Genomic DNA, 13,999 nt, shown 5'->3' with positions numbered 1-13,999 from the left:
TAACCAACTGAGCCACCCAGGCACCCCTATATATACATATTATATAATTGTTGTACATTTATATATACATATACAATATATACAGATAAATACATATATATACACACACACATAAAATATATATGCATTTCAGAATTAAAGGGATGAGAATTACCATGTCTGGGATAAAAAAATACACTGGATAGGGTTAATGTTGCAGATGATGGGATATATTAGATTCTGTAGAACAAAAGTTCAGTGAACTTGAAGACCAAGCAATAGAAACTATCCAAAATGAAACACCAAGAGAAAAAAAGATAATGAAAAACAATGAACAGAGAATCTGTACACTGTGGAACAACTTTAAGTGGCCCTAATACATGTGTAATTGGAATGTGTGTAGAAAGAAAAGGTTGAAAAAATATTTTAAGATGTAATGCCCCCAATTAAAAAAAATTTGATGAAAACCATAAACTGTGATCTAAACTCAAAAAGCTGAATGAAACCCAAGCCCAAGAAACATGGAGAAAACCAAAATACATTATACTCAAATTAATTAAAATCAGTGATAAAGAGAAACCCTTACAATATCCAGAGGGGAAAAAAAAAACACTTTATAGAGGAACAAAGATAAAGATGAGAGCATATTTGTCATCTGAAACAATGGAGATGGGAAGATGGTGGAGCAGTATCCTTAAATACACACGCACACACAGACACAAACCTCAGGCCCCAGATAGCTTCACTGATTGTTCTACAAACATTTGAGGAATAAATTCACATCAAATTTACAAACTACTCCAGAAAACTGAAGAGGAGGAATAGTTCTCAACCCGTTCTATGAGTTCTGCCTCACCCAGATACCAAAACCAAAGACATTACAATAAAAGACACTACAGACTCAAATCCTTCATGCATGTAGATGCAAAAATCTTAAGAAATATTTGCAAATCAAAGCAATTCCTCTGGATAATCTAAAGTTCCCCAAATAGCCTCATATTGTTAATTCTTTATTAAGGAATTATCAGTTTAGTCTTTGTTAATTGAATCTTCTCTGATGCCAGTCTGTCTGTGTGTGGATGGATGGGTAGATTGTTAGATAGATACTAGATAGATAGATGATAGATAGATAGATAGATAGATCGATGATAGATGATAGACAGATACTAGATAGATAGATAGATAGATAGATAATAAGATAGCCCCCAGCAATGGTTTGACTTTCAGGTTTTCAATTTTACAATGAGGTGAAAGTGATCGGCATTCAGTAGAAACCATTCTTTGAATTTGGAATTCTGATCTTTTCCTGAGCTAGTGATATGTGGTACAATACTGTCCTAGTGATGCTGGACAGTGGTAGCAGTGAGCTACAACTCCCAGTCAGCCATACAATCATAAGAATAAATAACTGATACACTTACGACCATTCTGTTTTTCACTTTCAGTACAGTATTCTGTAAGTTACATTCGGTATTAAACATTTTATTAGAAAATAGGCTTTGTGTTAGATGATTTTGCTCAACTTTAGGCTAATGAAGGTGTTCTGAGCACATTTAAGGTAGACTAGGCTACGCTATAATATCTGGTAGATTAGGTGCATTAAATGCATTTTTGATTTAAAATATTTTCACCTTAACCATGGGTTTATTGGAACATAACTCTGTCATAACTCAAAGAAGATCTGTGTGTGCATGTGTGTGTGTATGTGTATATGTATAATGAAAACTCTTGAAGGTGGATATTATTGATCACATTATATAGATGAAGAAAATGAAACTCAGAGAGGTTAAGTTCTCAAGATTCCATAACTGCTGAGTGGATTTGAATCCAGGTCTCCTATGATGCTCCTCTGCTTGCTAAGGAACATTAAACCTCTTCCTTAAGGAACAGTCCAGCTTTACCTTCAGTCTGAAATGCTATCCCCAATTTTCTTTTCTTCTTCTTTTTTTTTTTTTAGTATTTTTATTTTTTAGAGAAAGAGTGCAAGCAGGGGGAGGTGCGGGGAGAGAGGGGGACAGAGGATCCAAAATGGGCTCTGCGCCGACAGCAGAGAGCTGGATGTGGGGCTCAGACTCACAAATGGCGAGATCATGACCTAAGCCGAAGTCAGACACTCAACCAACTGACCCACCTGGGTGCCCCTATTGCCCCTAGTTTTCAGCTCCCATCAAAACACACATTGGTTTCTGTTAAAAACCACTTTTTTTTTTTTTAATGAAACTTTGCCCAACCCATTCCCTCTCCCTTAATCTTCTACCAGGATAAAAGGGCCTTTGGTGGTAGATTGTCAAAGCAGTTTTGCCCACTTGGATTTTCTCTAACACTTCTTACCACTTGCATGTTAGCTGCTTGTGTGTTATTTCTCCTTAGCAGATTAAGAGCAGGGTGCAGTCTTATTTCTAAATCTCCTAACACCTCACAGAGGGTTTTATACATAGTAGACGATCAACACGCAAATGTGGAATGAACTAGAATGAAAATAAGAACCGACACAAAGTAAATGGCAAAGCTTTTAGAAGAAGCTAGAAGGACTAATATGTCTTCTTAGCACTAAGATTTATTTCCATAGTTACAAGTAAAGTAAGGAAAACCTGAAAGAGTCCAAATTTTGGGAAGTGATGTTGATATAAAAAGATTCTTATCTGAAATTGGAAATAGGAGGGAAACAGAACTTTTCATGCCATATTCATTTATGAACATGGCTTTGCTATGGAACCTGATTTCTGAAAATGAAACTGGAGAAGGGGAAAAAGTGCTTCTCAGATAAAAATTAACATTTGCATTTTATTTCACTTTTACCGGCTAGCTTTTCCAAATAATTTCCTACCCAATTAGTTTGGGCAAGGATGTTTTAGACCTCACCACAAGAATAGAGTGTATAGTAATACACCCACCTGCCATAGTGTGGTATCAGGGTTTTATAATTTACATAAGCACAACGTTTAAATGGAACATATAAAATAAAGACTGGAGTGTAGCAGTTTCAGCGGTGGCTAAGGAACAAATGTCACTGTGGCAAAAATTTTAATTGGGTCAAAATGTAAGAAAATAGAAACTCTAGGTCTCTAAACCCCACTGCCCTTCCTATGTTTTGCTTCCCACACTATGGCAGGGAAGGACATGACTGTCTTTTACACCCACGGGAAAAATTTTAAATACATTCAAACACTTTCAGGTAGCCACAAGTCTATGGAAAGTAAGGAAGCTGTGTGCCCCAATTTTTCATGCATAGAATGATCATTATTATTAAAGTAATCTATACTAAACATGTAGTTCTGCTTTTAGACATGATAATATAACTGATAATGTGTTTATTCTTGTACCTAACCACCTAGAAAGCCAGACAAATATATATAAAACAATGGTTTGGAGAGATTGACAATAGGCAGCACGGGGCTATGATTATCAAGAGAGAGGAAACAAAGCAGATGAGCCCTGTGATTGCCTGGCTTACAGCCTGGAAGCAGGTTTCAGGCTGCAGTGTAGGGATGGGGAACCTGTATAGAGCCAGTGGTCTAAATGACCACCCAGTGGTCTTACTGACTTAAAGAGTCACAGTTTTGAGAAGTCAGCACAGCTAGAATTTCCAGAACAGAATACTAGAGAGGAGAGAGATACACACAAAAAGATACTGGTGATATACAAAGGGGTACCCTTGAATCTTTGGCTGAGTACTCATTTGCACATGCATGGGGGAAAAAAAACTATCTAAGACCGGAGAAAGAATCACTAGGAAGCAGTTGTTATGCATTGAATGTTTGTGTTCCCTCCAAATTCATATGTTGAAGCCCTAACTATCAGTGTAGTTATATTTAGAGTAAGGAAGTAATTAAGGTTAAATGAGGTCATAAGGATGCGACCCTGACTTGATGGGATTAGTGTCCTTATAAGTACAGACACCAGAGCATCCACTCTTTCTTTCTTTTCTTTCTTTCTTTCTTTCTTTCTTTCTTTCTTTCTTTCTTTCTCATTCTTTCTTCCCTGTAAAACCCTCTTTCCGCCCCTTGCATACACTGAAAAAGGCCATGTGAAAACACAAAGGTACTGATCTTCAAGCCAGGAAGAGAGCTATCACCAGAAACTAAACTCTGTCAGACTTTGATCTGGGATTTTTAGACTTCTGAACTGTGAGAAATAAATTTCTGTTATTTAAGCCACCCAGCCTGTGGCATTTTGTTATGGCAGTCTGAGCAGACTAATATACTAGTAGACTAAACAATTCTTAGAGCTAATACAGTACTGGGACTAACTCATGGTCCCATTAGCCAGCATGGAAAGACCATTTAACACACAAGGCATTGGGTAACAGTGGGGCTAAATCACCCTAAGACTAAAAAATGGTCTGCACTCACAATAACAAACCTTAAAAGCAAACCTCAAAACGATCAAACTGATCCCAAGAAACTTAAGCATGTCAGAACAATGGTTAACACTATTTCAAAAATATAGTAGGACCCAGCACCAAGCATCATAAAATTTGCAATGTCTAGCATGAAAACATTTATGGAAAGAAGTAGGAAAATATGTTCTATAACTAGAAAAAAAACCTAGTCAATAGACACAAAAAGTTGTTGTAGATGATGAAAGTATTACAAAAGTATTTGATGAAAACTATAAACCCATAATAGAAGAAACACAACAAACCCCAAGCAAAGTAATGTAAAGAAAACAACATAAAGGCACATAATAATCAAATTGCTAAAAATCAATAACAAAGAGAAAACTCTTAAAAGCAGCTAGAGGGGAAAAAAGGCAGAGAACATATCACATACAGAGGAACAGTGGTAAGAATTAATAACAGCAAATTTTTAGTCACAAACTATGCAAGCCACTAGAAAATAGGGTAACAGAATTAAACTACTAAATGAAAATAGCTGTCAACGCAGAATTATACACCCAGCAAAAAGATTTTTCAAAACATAGAAGTAAAAAATGACAAATAAAAGGTAAAAGAATTTCTTCCCGATAGACATGCATCACAAGAAAGGTTAAAAGAAGTTCTTCATGAAAAAGGAAAATGATATCAGATGAAGATATGTGTCTACACAAAGTAAGAAGTACAGGAAGTAGCAAATCTGTGCTCAAATAGAAAAATCTTTTCAATGCAGTATAGCCATGCATCTGTTCATCCCCCTGTAGCAGGTGGGAGAGATTCATGGCTACTTATGGTAGCTTGTGTGCTGGTACCAAAAGGAGATCTGCCAGGAGCCAGCTTTGGGTTTTGAGAGTTTGCTTCAAAGTCAAGTGCAGTGGCTTTAATTGTAAATACAACCGAAAAGCTACAAGCCATTCATAGTGGAAGATCTGCTGTGTGTTCCTGACTTTCCCAAGGATGCTTTAATCTACAGCACTAATGGAAAGTGATGTGAGTGTTTATTGCCACAGAATGAGAAGAGTAGGCTGTAGAGACATGTAAGGTGTGTTTCACTGTGCCTGATCCTACGGTGGGTACCTCATACACCTCCTTCTATTTAATCTTCACAATAGTATTCTCCCCATTTTACAAATGAAAAAACTCAAAGATTAAATAACTGCTGAAAAACCAATATGCAGAGCAGTTATATAGTAAACTACCTTTTCTGGAAGAAAGAAGGGGGGATAAGAAAAAATACATGTGTATATTCTCACATTCATATTTGCTGATTTTTGCAAATAGAAACACAGAAACTAATAAAAGTGGTAACAGACAGGTGGTGGGAGAGGGAGACAGGAGTGTGATAAGGAGAATGTGTACATTTTTCATAGTTTTGGGTTTTGACTGGTATAAAAGTTTTACATGTTCAAAAAATAACATTGAATTGGAAAGAATGGAAAAGAGCAAACATTAGGGCTGAACACAAAGTAATGAACACTGTCTCAAATTGATAACGTATTCAGGGAAAACAATTATTTCAAGGAACTTAAACTCACAGCACTCCGACTATATCCTTAGAGGTGAGTTTATAACGTATTATGTTGTAAAATAAAGGAAAGCAATAAGATGATACCACAATAGTAAGGAGAATGGAAAGGCTCCTGGACAGAAGTCCTGTGCCTATTCCATATTTTCCTTTGTGGGCAAAGAGCTTCCTCTACAACTTTCAATATCCTGTGTAAATAAAAAGGGTGGAACTTCATAATAAAAAGATATAAAGTATCCTTTTGACAGTCATTCCCTCAATACAGAACATATAGTAGCATGGTGCCTATGAAAATATTGAAAGGATAATTTAATTGAAGAGTTCATAGGCACAGTTTAGAGAAAGATGTGACAATATACCTGCTGCTGTAGTTAGTACATAAGAACTTGAGCTGCTTAAAAATTCTTTAATTTCTTGCCTTGAAACTAGAATTTTCAGAGAAACCAGTAAAAGATGAAGGTCCAGGGTGCAGTGTTGGATATTTGTAGTATGTGGGTCATAATTTGGAGCATCTGAGGGACATGATGGTACTGGTTTGGTAAACAAAAGTTTCGAAAGCAATTGAAAAAACTTTTCTGTAGGAAAGAAATGTTCATGTGCTACATACTTGCCACAATCTCTGTAAATATTTGGTGGATGAAAAAAAGAGGGTTGGGTGTGTATTAAATAATGTCTATCGAGTACTCACCATTTACCATGGATGTTGCTCAATTAACTGATGGAGGATTTATTTATACCTAAATCGAAATGACTACCAGTTTCTGAACTTTGGTTTTTGGTATTTTTGGCTTTGGTATTTGCTATTGTCACATATTAATATCTTATTTTCCAGAATTTTTAAGTTAATTATTATAGCAAAAAGGAACATTCTCTATTTTTCTTTCTTTCTTTCTTTTTCAAAATTATTTATTTATTTGAGAGAGAGAGAGAGAGCAAGTGGGAAAGAGGGGCAGAGGAGCACGGGGGGAGAGAGAGCATCCTAAGCAGGCTCCATGCTCAGCACAGAGCCTGACACGGGGTTCCAACCCATGACTCTGGGATCATGACCTGAGCCAAAATCAAGAGTCAGATGCCTAACCAACTGAGCCACTCAGGCACCCTGAAACGTCCCATATTTTTAATGTCCTTAAAATATAGTGGTTTTTTAGAGCAAAATAATAATCTTCTCTGAGTTTTCTTAACATATATAGAAGTCTTGAGGGTAGAAATGGAACTATACTGTTGGAAGATTACTACATCATATAGGTTATACAATATTATTTGAAATAATATTAAAATAATTTTATATATGAGTTATATGGTTGTTATAATTTATTAATTTACTATTATGTATAATTTATATATAAATTATCTTATTCTTATTTCAAATGTATATATATACTGTGTACTCTCTCTATATAACATATACACATTAGTACTAGTATATATTACTAGTATTACTATATATGTTTGTATTAGTATATATATTACTATTAGTATATTAGTATATACTAATATATAGGTATTAGTATATATATATTAGTATATATATTAGTATTGGTATATATATTAATATACATATTAGTATTAGTATATATATTAGCAACCACTAAAAAGTAAAACCAAGAGGTATAGCTGATACGCTGCTAGTGGATATACAATGGGACCATAAATAAAATTCAATTAATTCCAAAGAAAGCCGGAAAAGAGGAGAAAAAGGAAAAAACATCAAATAGAACAAATAGTAAAAATATAGCAAGATAGGTTTAAACCAGCCATATTGATAGTTACATTACATGTGAAAGATATAAACATTTCTATTAAAAGGCAAGGAATGTCATATTAGATTTAAAAAAGCAAGATCCAAATATATGGTGCTTACAAGAAAGCCATTTAAAATACAAAGTCACATAGAGTAAAAAAAATGAAACAATAGAAACAATATACCATGTGTGAAGAAAAGAGTTGATATAGAAGGCCTGAGACTGCTATCCTTAGACAGGTCTTCTTGAATGGTTGGCCTTTGGTTGGTGTTTGAGACTTCGGATTTTGGGGGGTTATTATCATTTCCAGAACTGATAATAGAGGCTTGTTGTGCCTAAACTATTTGTATAAACAATGTGGCTTATGGTGAACAACTGCTTATCTTTATTTGGCAAGGACGTATCATATAAAATTAATATAAAAATAATTAAGTATATTTACAAATAAAAACTGGCAGTTAAAATGGTAGTACCTATTATAATAACACTAGAAATATGAAATAAAGATATATTTACAAATAGTGCAAGAGCTGTAGACTAAAATCTCCAAATCATTGCTAATGGAAATTTTAAGAGACATAAATAAATGGAGAGAGATACCATATTAATGAATAAGAACATTGTTACAATATTAACAATTTCCAAATCAATACATAGATTCAATGATATTAATTAAAATCCCAGCAGGCTTTGTTTTTGGTGAATGTGATCATAGAGGTTGACAACGTGATTTTAAAACATGGAAATTCAAAGGACCCACAATAGCCAAACTTGGGAAAGCACAGAGTTTGAGCCTTCATACTATCTGCGTTTAAAGCTTAGTTAAAAAAAAACTACAATAATCAAGATAGCATGCTATTGATTTAAAGATAGAAATATATTTCAATGGAACAGCATGGAGAGTCCACAAGGTGACCTAGTAGTATATGGTCAATTAAATTTCAGCAAAGGTGCCAGGTAATCCAATAAGGAAAGGATTGATGTTTCAATAAATGCTGTGGGAACAATTGGCTATTCGTATACAAAAAACAAACCTAGATCCCTTATATCACATCATATGAAAAAATTATGTACAGATGGATCACAGACCTAAATATAAGATCTAATATGTTAGATCAAAGCTCCGCGGGTAAGAGGTGGAGATAAGAGGTGTGATTCCCAAGAGGTTCTGGATGCAGCCGGAGCAGGCTGGCAAGGGGGCTGCCCATCAGCTGTTGTGAGACTGAGAAGCCAGCCTGACCTACGAGTATAGTCAGCTGGGATGTGATGGACTTTTCAAGATGCTTCTCCCACATTAATCCTCAATTTCTACTTGTACTCTGTTGGGTTTGTTTTTTTTAAGTTTATTTATTTATTTTGAGAGAGAGAGAGAGAGAGAGATGGCATGAGTGGGGGAGGGACAGAGAGAGAGGGAGAGAGGGAGAATCCCAAGGAGGCTACACCCTGTCAGTGCAGGGAGCGATGCGGGGCTCAAACTCATGAAACTGTGAGATTATGACCTGAGCTGAAACCAAGAGTCAGACGTTTTAACCAACTGAGCTACCCAGTTGCCCCTCAACATCTCTTTTATGGGGAGAAGACACAATTCAACTCAAAATGGAGCCATAACTCTGAGAAGAGGTGAGTCAATGAATCAGTACTTGAAGATTGCCCTACCACTGGATTTCTTAGTTATCGGAGTTACTAAATATCAAATTTTACTTTAGATTGTTTGGGTCGAATTTTCTGTTTGCCTCTGAAAGACTCTTAATTATTATAGACAGGCAACTAGGGAAGCATTTCAGAAATTTTTTTTTGAACAATGGAAAGACTATATTAGACTACAACCAAGACTCTTGAAGAGCTGTCCCTAGACCAGGAACATCAGCATCAACTGGGAACTGAGCAGAAACACAAATTCTCAGGCCTCACCTCAGATCTACTGAATCCGAAAATTTGGGTGTGAAACACCCTGCGTGTTTACAAACCAGGCAGATGATTCTGATGCCCGCTGGAGTTTGTGAACCACTGGACTATAAAATGGACTGTGGTTTGATAGGCACAAGCTAGAAATACTTTGTTATTCATGGCACAACCACAAAGGACATCATTTGTGGGGCAAATGAGCTGAGGCAGGAAACTATTTCACTGCCCACTATGTTTCTTTCCTTCTCCTCTGTGAGTGTGTTTTTTGTTTTTTCTTGATTGTGATAAAATATACATAACATAAAATATACCATTTTAATCTATTTCAAGCACATTCACAATGTTGTACAATTATGACCACTGTCCATCTCCCAGAATGAAACACGGTACCCATTAAACAATTTCCCATTTCCTCCCCTTTTCCATCCCTGGTCACCTCTATTCTGCTTTCTGCCTCCGTGAATTTGTCTATTCTAAATACTTCATGTAGCTGAAATCATACAAAGTTTGCTCTTTGTGTCTGGCTTATTTCACTTAGCATAACGCTTTCAAGCCTTATCCTTGGTTTTTGTAAATGCCAAATCAAATGCCCTCCATCAGTTTTGGCTGGTAACTCTCAAGTTTAATCCTGTAGGACAATCATTACTTTCTTTGCCTAATATGCTGACTAGATTAACTTTTCCAGAGATAATGTGCCACCCACAGTTTTGAAGATATCTTATCTGATCATTTTTAAACATTTAAGAGTGAAGCACTTGGGTGACTGGGTGGCTCAGTCAGTTGAGCATCTGACTCTTGATCTCGGCTCAGGTCATGATCCCAGGGCATGGGATTGAGCCTCACATTGGGCTCCATACTGGATGTGAAGCCTGCCTAAGATTCTCTCTCTCTCTCTCTCTCTCTCTCTCTCTCGATCTTTCTCTATCTTGCCCTCTGCCCCTCTCTCCCACTTGCTCTCTCTCTCTCTCTCAAGTAGTAGTAGTAATAATAATAATAAAGCATGAAGAACCAGTTACCAGGAGACTTAGGCATCCATAACACCTCAACACAGGTTCAGGAAACTTTCTGTTCTTAGTACTCTCTAAATACTTTGGATTTCATCTAAGACTTCAACCTTCAATTGTGTTGAGCCTATGGATCATAATGAAAATCTGGAATTTACTCTCAAAGAAGGAACCATTTCAAGTTTTCATTGTGACAGCAACTCAGAAATGTTCACGGTGTGGGGTGACAAACATTGTACCCCCACAACAATTGCAGAGCTATGGAAAAGGTACCTTCCTTATAGCCCAGTTTCAAAAAACACGTGAAATAATTTTGCAGAAAATGCTGCATACAGATAATGTATGCATTACAACCAAAACAGATTCCAACCTTTAAGCTCCAAAACAAAATTCGCTTTTAGTACTACCCTATTAACACACTTATTTTTACTTTTTATTAGAGAAAATTTCCAGCACAGGCAAATGTGAATCTCATGTACGCTTCATCATTCATCCACATTTTGGCAGACATGTTTAACGTATTCACCCCCACAACCTGCATTTTATTTATTTATTTATTTGTTTGTTGGAGTGTTTCAATTAAAAACCCCAACATTATCTAATTTCACCGGTGTATTCTTAAATATGTATCTTTTATGGATAAGCACTACTCTGCACATCCATAATACCATTCTCATGCCTAGTGAAATTACTCCAATGTCATCAAATACCCAGGCCATTATCAAATGTCTCCCATTGCTTCAAATATGGCTCCTTTTAATCACTTGTTTGAATCAAAGACTGAGAAAGGACTACAGATTGAATTTAGTTATGTCTCTCCATCTCTTTTTCTTTTTTTAAAAATTTTTTAAATGTTTATTTATTTTTGAGAGAGAGACAGAGAGAGAGAGAGAGAATGCATGCATGTGTGCGTGTGTGTTTGTGTGTGTGCACAAGTTGGGGAGAGCCAGAGAGAGAAGGGGACAGAGGAACGGAAGAGCCCTGACAGTCCATGCAGGGGCTAGAGCTCACGAACCGTGAGGTCATGACCTGAGCCAAAGTTGGACACTTAACCAACTGAGCCACCCAAGCGCCCCTCTCCATCTCTTTTAATCCATAAGAATTCCCTCTTTCTTTTGTTTTATGTCATTTGTTGGAGAAAAAAAAACACTGAATTATTTATATTGAAGTATACTTTCTCAGATTCTGTGTTTATTTCCTTGTGTTATTGCTTAATTTATTCCTTTACCCCTTGTATGTCCTGTCAACTGGGGTTAGATCCTAGAAGCTTGATAGATTTCTGTTCAATTCTTTGGCTTGTTTGTTTGTTTGTTTTTACTTTCGGCAAGAATATTTCATACGAGGGGCTGTGTACTCTCTGCTGCATCAAATCAAGGGGTGAACCTAATGTTTAGCTGTCACATTTTTAGCGATTTTAGGGTTGATCAGTATATTTAGGTGTTTTCTGCCTGATTCATCTTTCATAAAGTTCTTCATCAATGCTTCATCTAGTGACTTTAGCAGCCATGGACAATCATTTCAGGAAGTATCAAAAATGGGTCCAAATACTATTTATAGAAATGTATACTAAGAGGGAATAGTATTATATGTAGCAGAACTTTAGAAATAAGATGTTTGTTGAAGCATTATTTGAGTAGCAAAAAGAAAAAAGAAAAAGAAAAGAGAAAAGGAAAAGAAAGATGAAGGAAGGAAGGAAGGAAAGGAATCTGATAATCCAAAAAAATAGAGACATGGTTTACAAATGACTATAAATCCCATAGTGGAATAAAATAGGTATAGGATTATGAGTGCTTTTTTGATTCTTTGTCCTTTCTCATAATTTCCAATTTTCAAAATAAATGTATGCATTACGTTTATCCTTTTAAAAAAGTTATAACAAAAAGTTCTTAGCCAGATGGTATGGTACAGCAAAAATCTGGCTATTTGAGAGTAAAAGAGACAAGAAAAAAATATTTCTCAGATCATTTCTGGATCTAAAATTCCACGATTTTCCGTTCCCTCTGGTTAGCTACAACTCAGAGTAAATGAAAAGCAGCTTCTGTCACTCTGTACAGGCCACCATTACTGAATCCTGATGACCTTGCCCCAAGACAAACCACTCTGACTTTCTCCAACCCAAATCTCCATCGTGGGTAATGATCCAGTCAATTACTTGGTTATTTCAGTAGTTGTCCCTTGTCCCTGACCCGACAATGTTTATGGACTCTAGACCATTATCTTTCTGGTGTCCCGGGTTGGTATTTTTTAAAAATTAGGGGGACATATTCTTAACACACTAAAACCATAAAGAATAGAATTATTATATATAACATTACATATGTAACATTATGTATATTATATATAATATTATACAGAATTATCTGGATCAGACATCTTGAGTCTTCTTTCCAGATATCTTTAAAAATAAAAAAGTAATATAACTTTTTCATATGCTGTTCCTTCTGTCAGGAATCTTATTTTCCCCTTTACCCAGCTGACTTCATTTCATCCCTCAAAATTCAGCTGGGCCATCGGTACCTCATGAGAGTCTTTCTGGACATCTCAGACTAGATCTGGTTCAGTTTTGTGTTCCTACAGCTCCTGGTTCTTTTCTGAATTGCAGGATGCAGCTGTACACATATAACTAGATAATTTCTAGCTGTGCTTCTAGAATGTATATTCTCTGGGGGCAGGGATTGTATCTGATTGCTCATGTGGCCATTCCCACTTTTTTACTCAGTGCTTGATACATACCAGGAATTCAATACATATTTGTTGAATGAATGCATGAATTTTCCATCAAAACCAATAAGTTGGGGGCATCTGGGTGGTTCAGTCCGTTAAGCGTCTGACTCTTGATTTCAGCTCAGGTCATGATCCCAGAGTTGTGAGATGGAGCCTTACATGGATTTCCACCCTGAGTGTGGAGCCTGCTTGGAATTCTGTCTCTCCCTCTGCCCCTCTCCCCTGCTCTCTTGCTCTCTTTCAAAATTAAATAAAAAACAAAACCAAAAAACCCAATGGAGTTGGCTTCAACTAATGTTTCTACTAGTAAGATTGAATTGACCACAACACAACATATGTGCTTGACTCAGTTAAGAGATCTTTGTAATATCTTTCTTTATATTCATGCTAGTCCCAGATCCATAACCACTGACAACACTGTAAGTACCCCATCTTCCCCAAGTTCATCCTTTCCATATGAATTCTTTTCTTTGTTAAACGTCTTCAATTTCTCTGGATAAATTGAACTGTATCCACTTAATACTTGTACTAAGTGTTCTGAGGCTGTCTGAAGTTTTTGTCTCCTAAACTCAGTCAATGGTTCCTTGAACCAGAGAACGTTTTTGTTTCTTCAGAAAACCCGCAAAGGATGCAACACAATAGATAGTGGTTGAATCTTGGTCGCTGATTACCACTAACTTATCTAACATACTTCTTAAGTATCTGCAAAGCAAAAACTAACTTGCTCATCTGATAATTGCATTAA

This window comes from Panthera leo, chromosome B3, assembly GCF_018350215.1.
Source record: "Panthera leo isolate Ple1 chromosome B3, P.leo_Ple1_pat1.1, whole genome shotgun sequence".
Classification (NCBI taxonomy): domain Eukaryota; kingdom Metazoa; phylum Chordata; class Mammalia; order Carnivora; family Felidae; genus Panthera; species Panthera leo.
Note: the sequence above shows the minus strand (reverse complement) of the source record.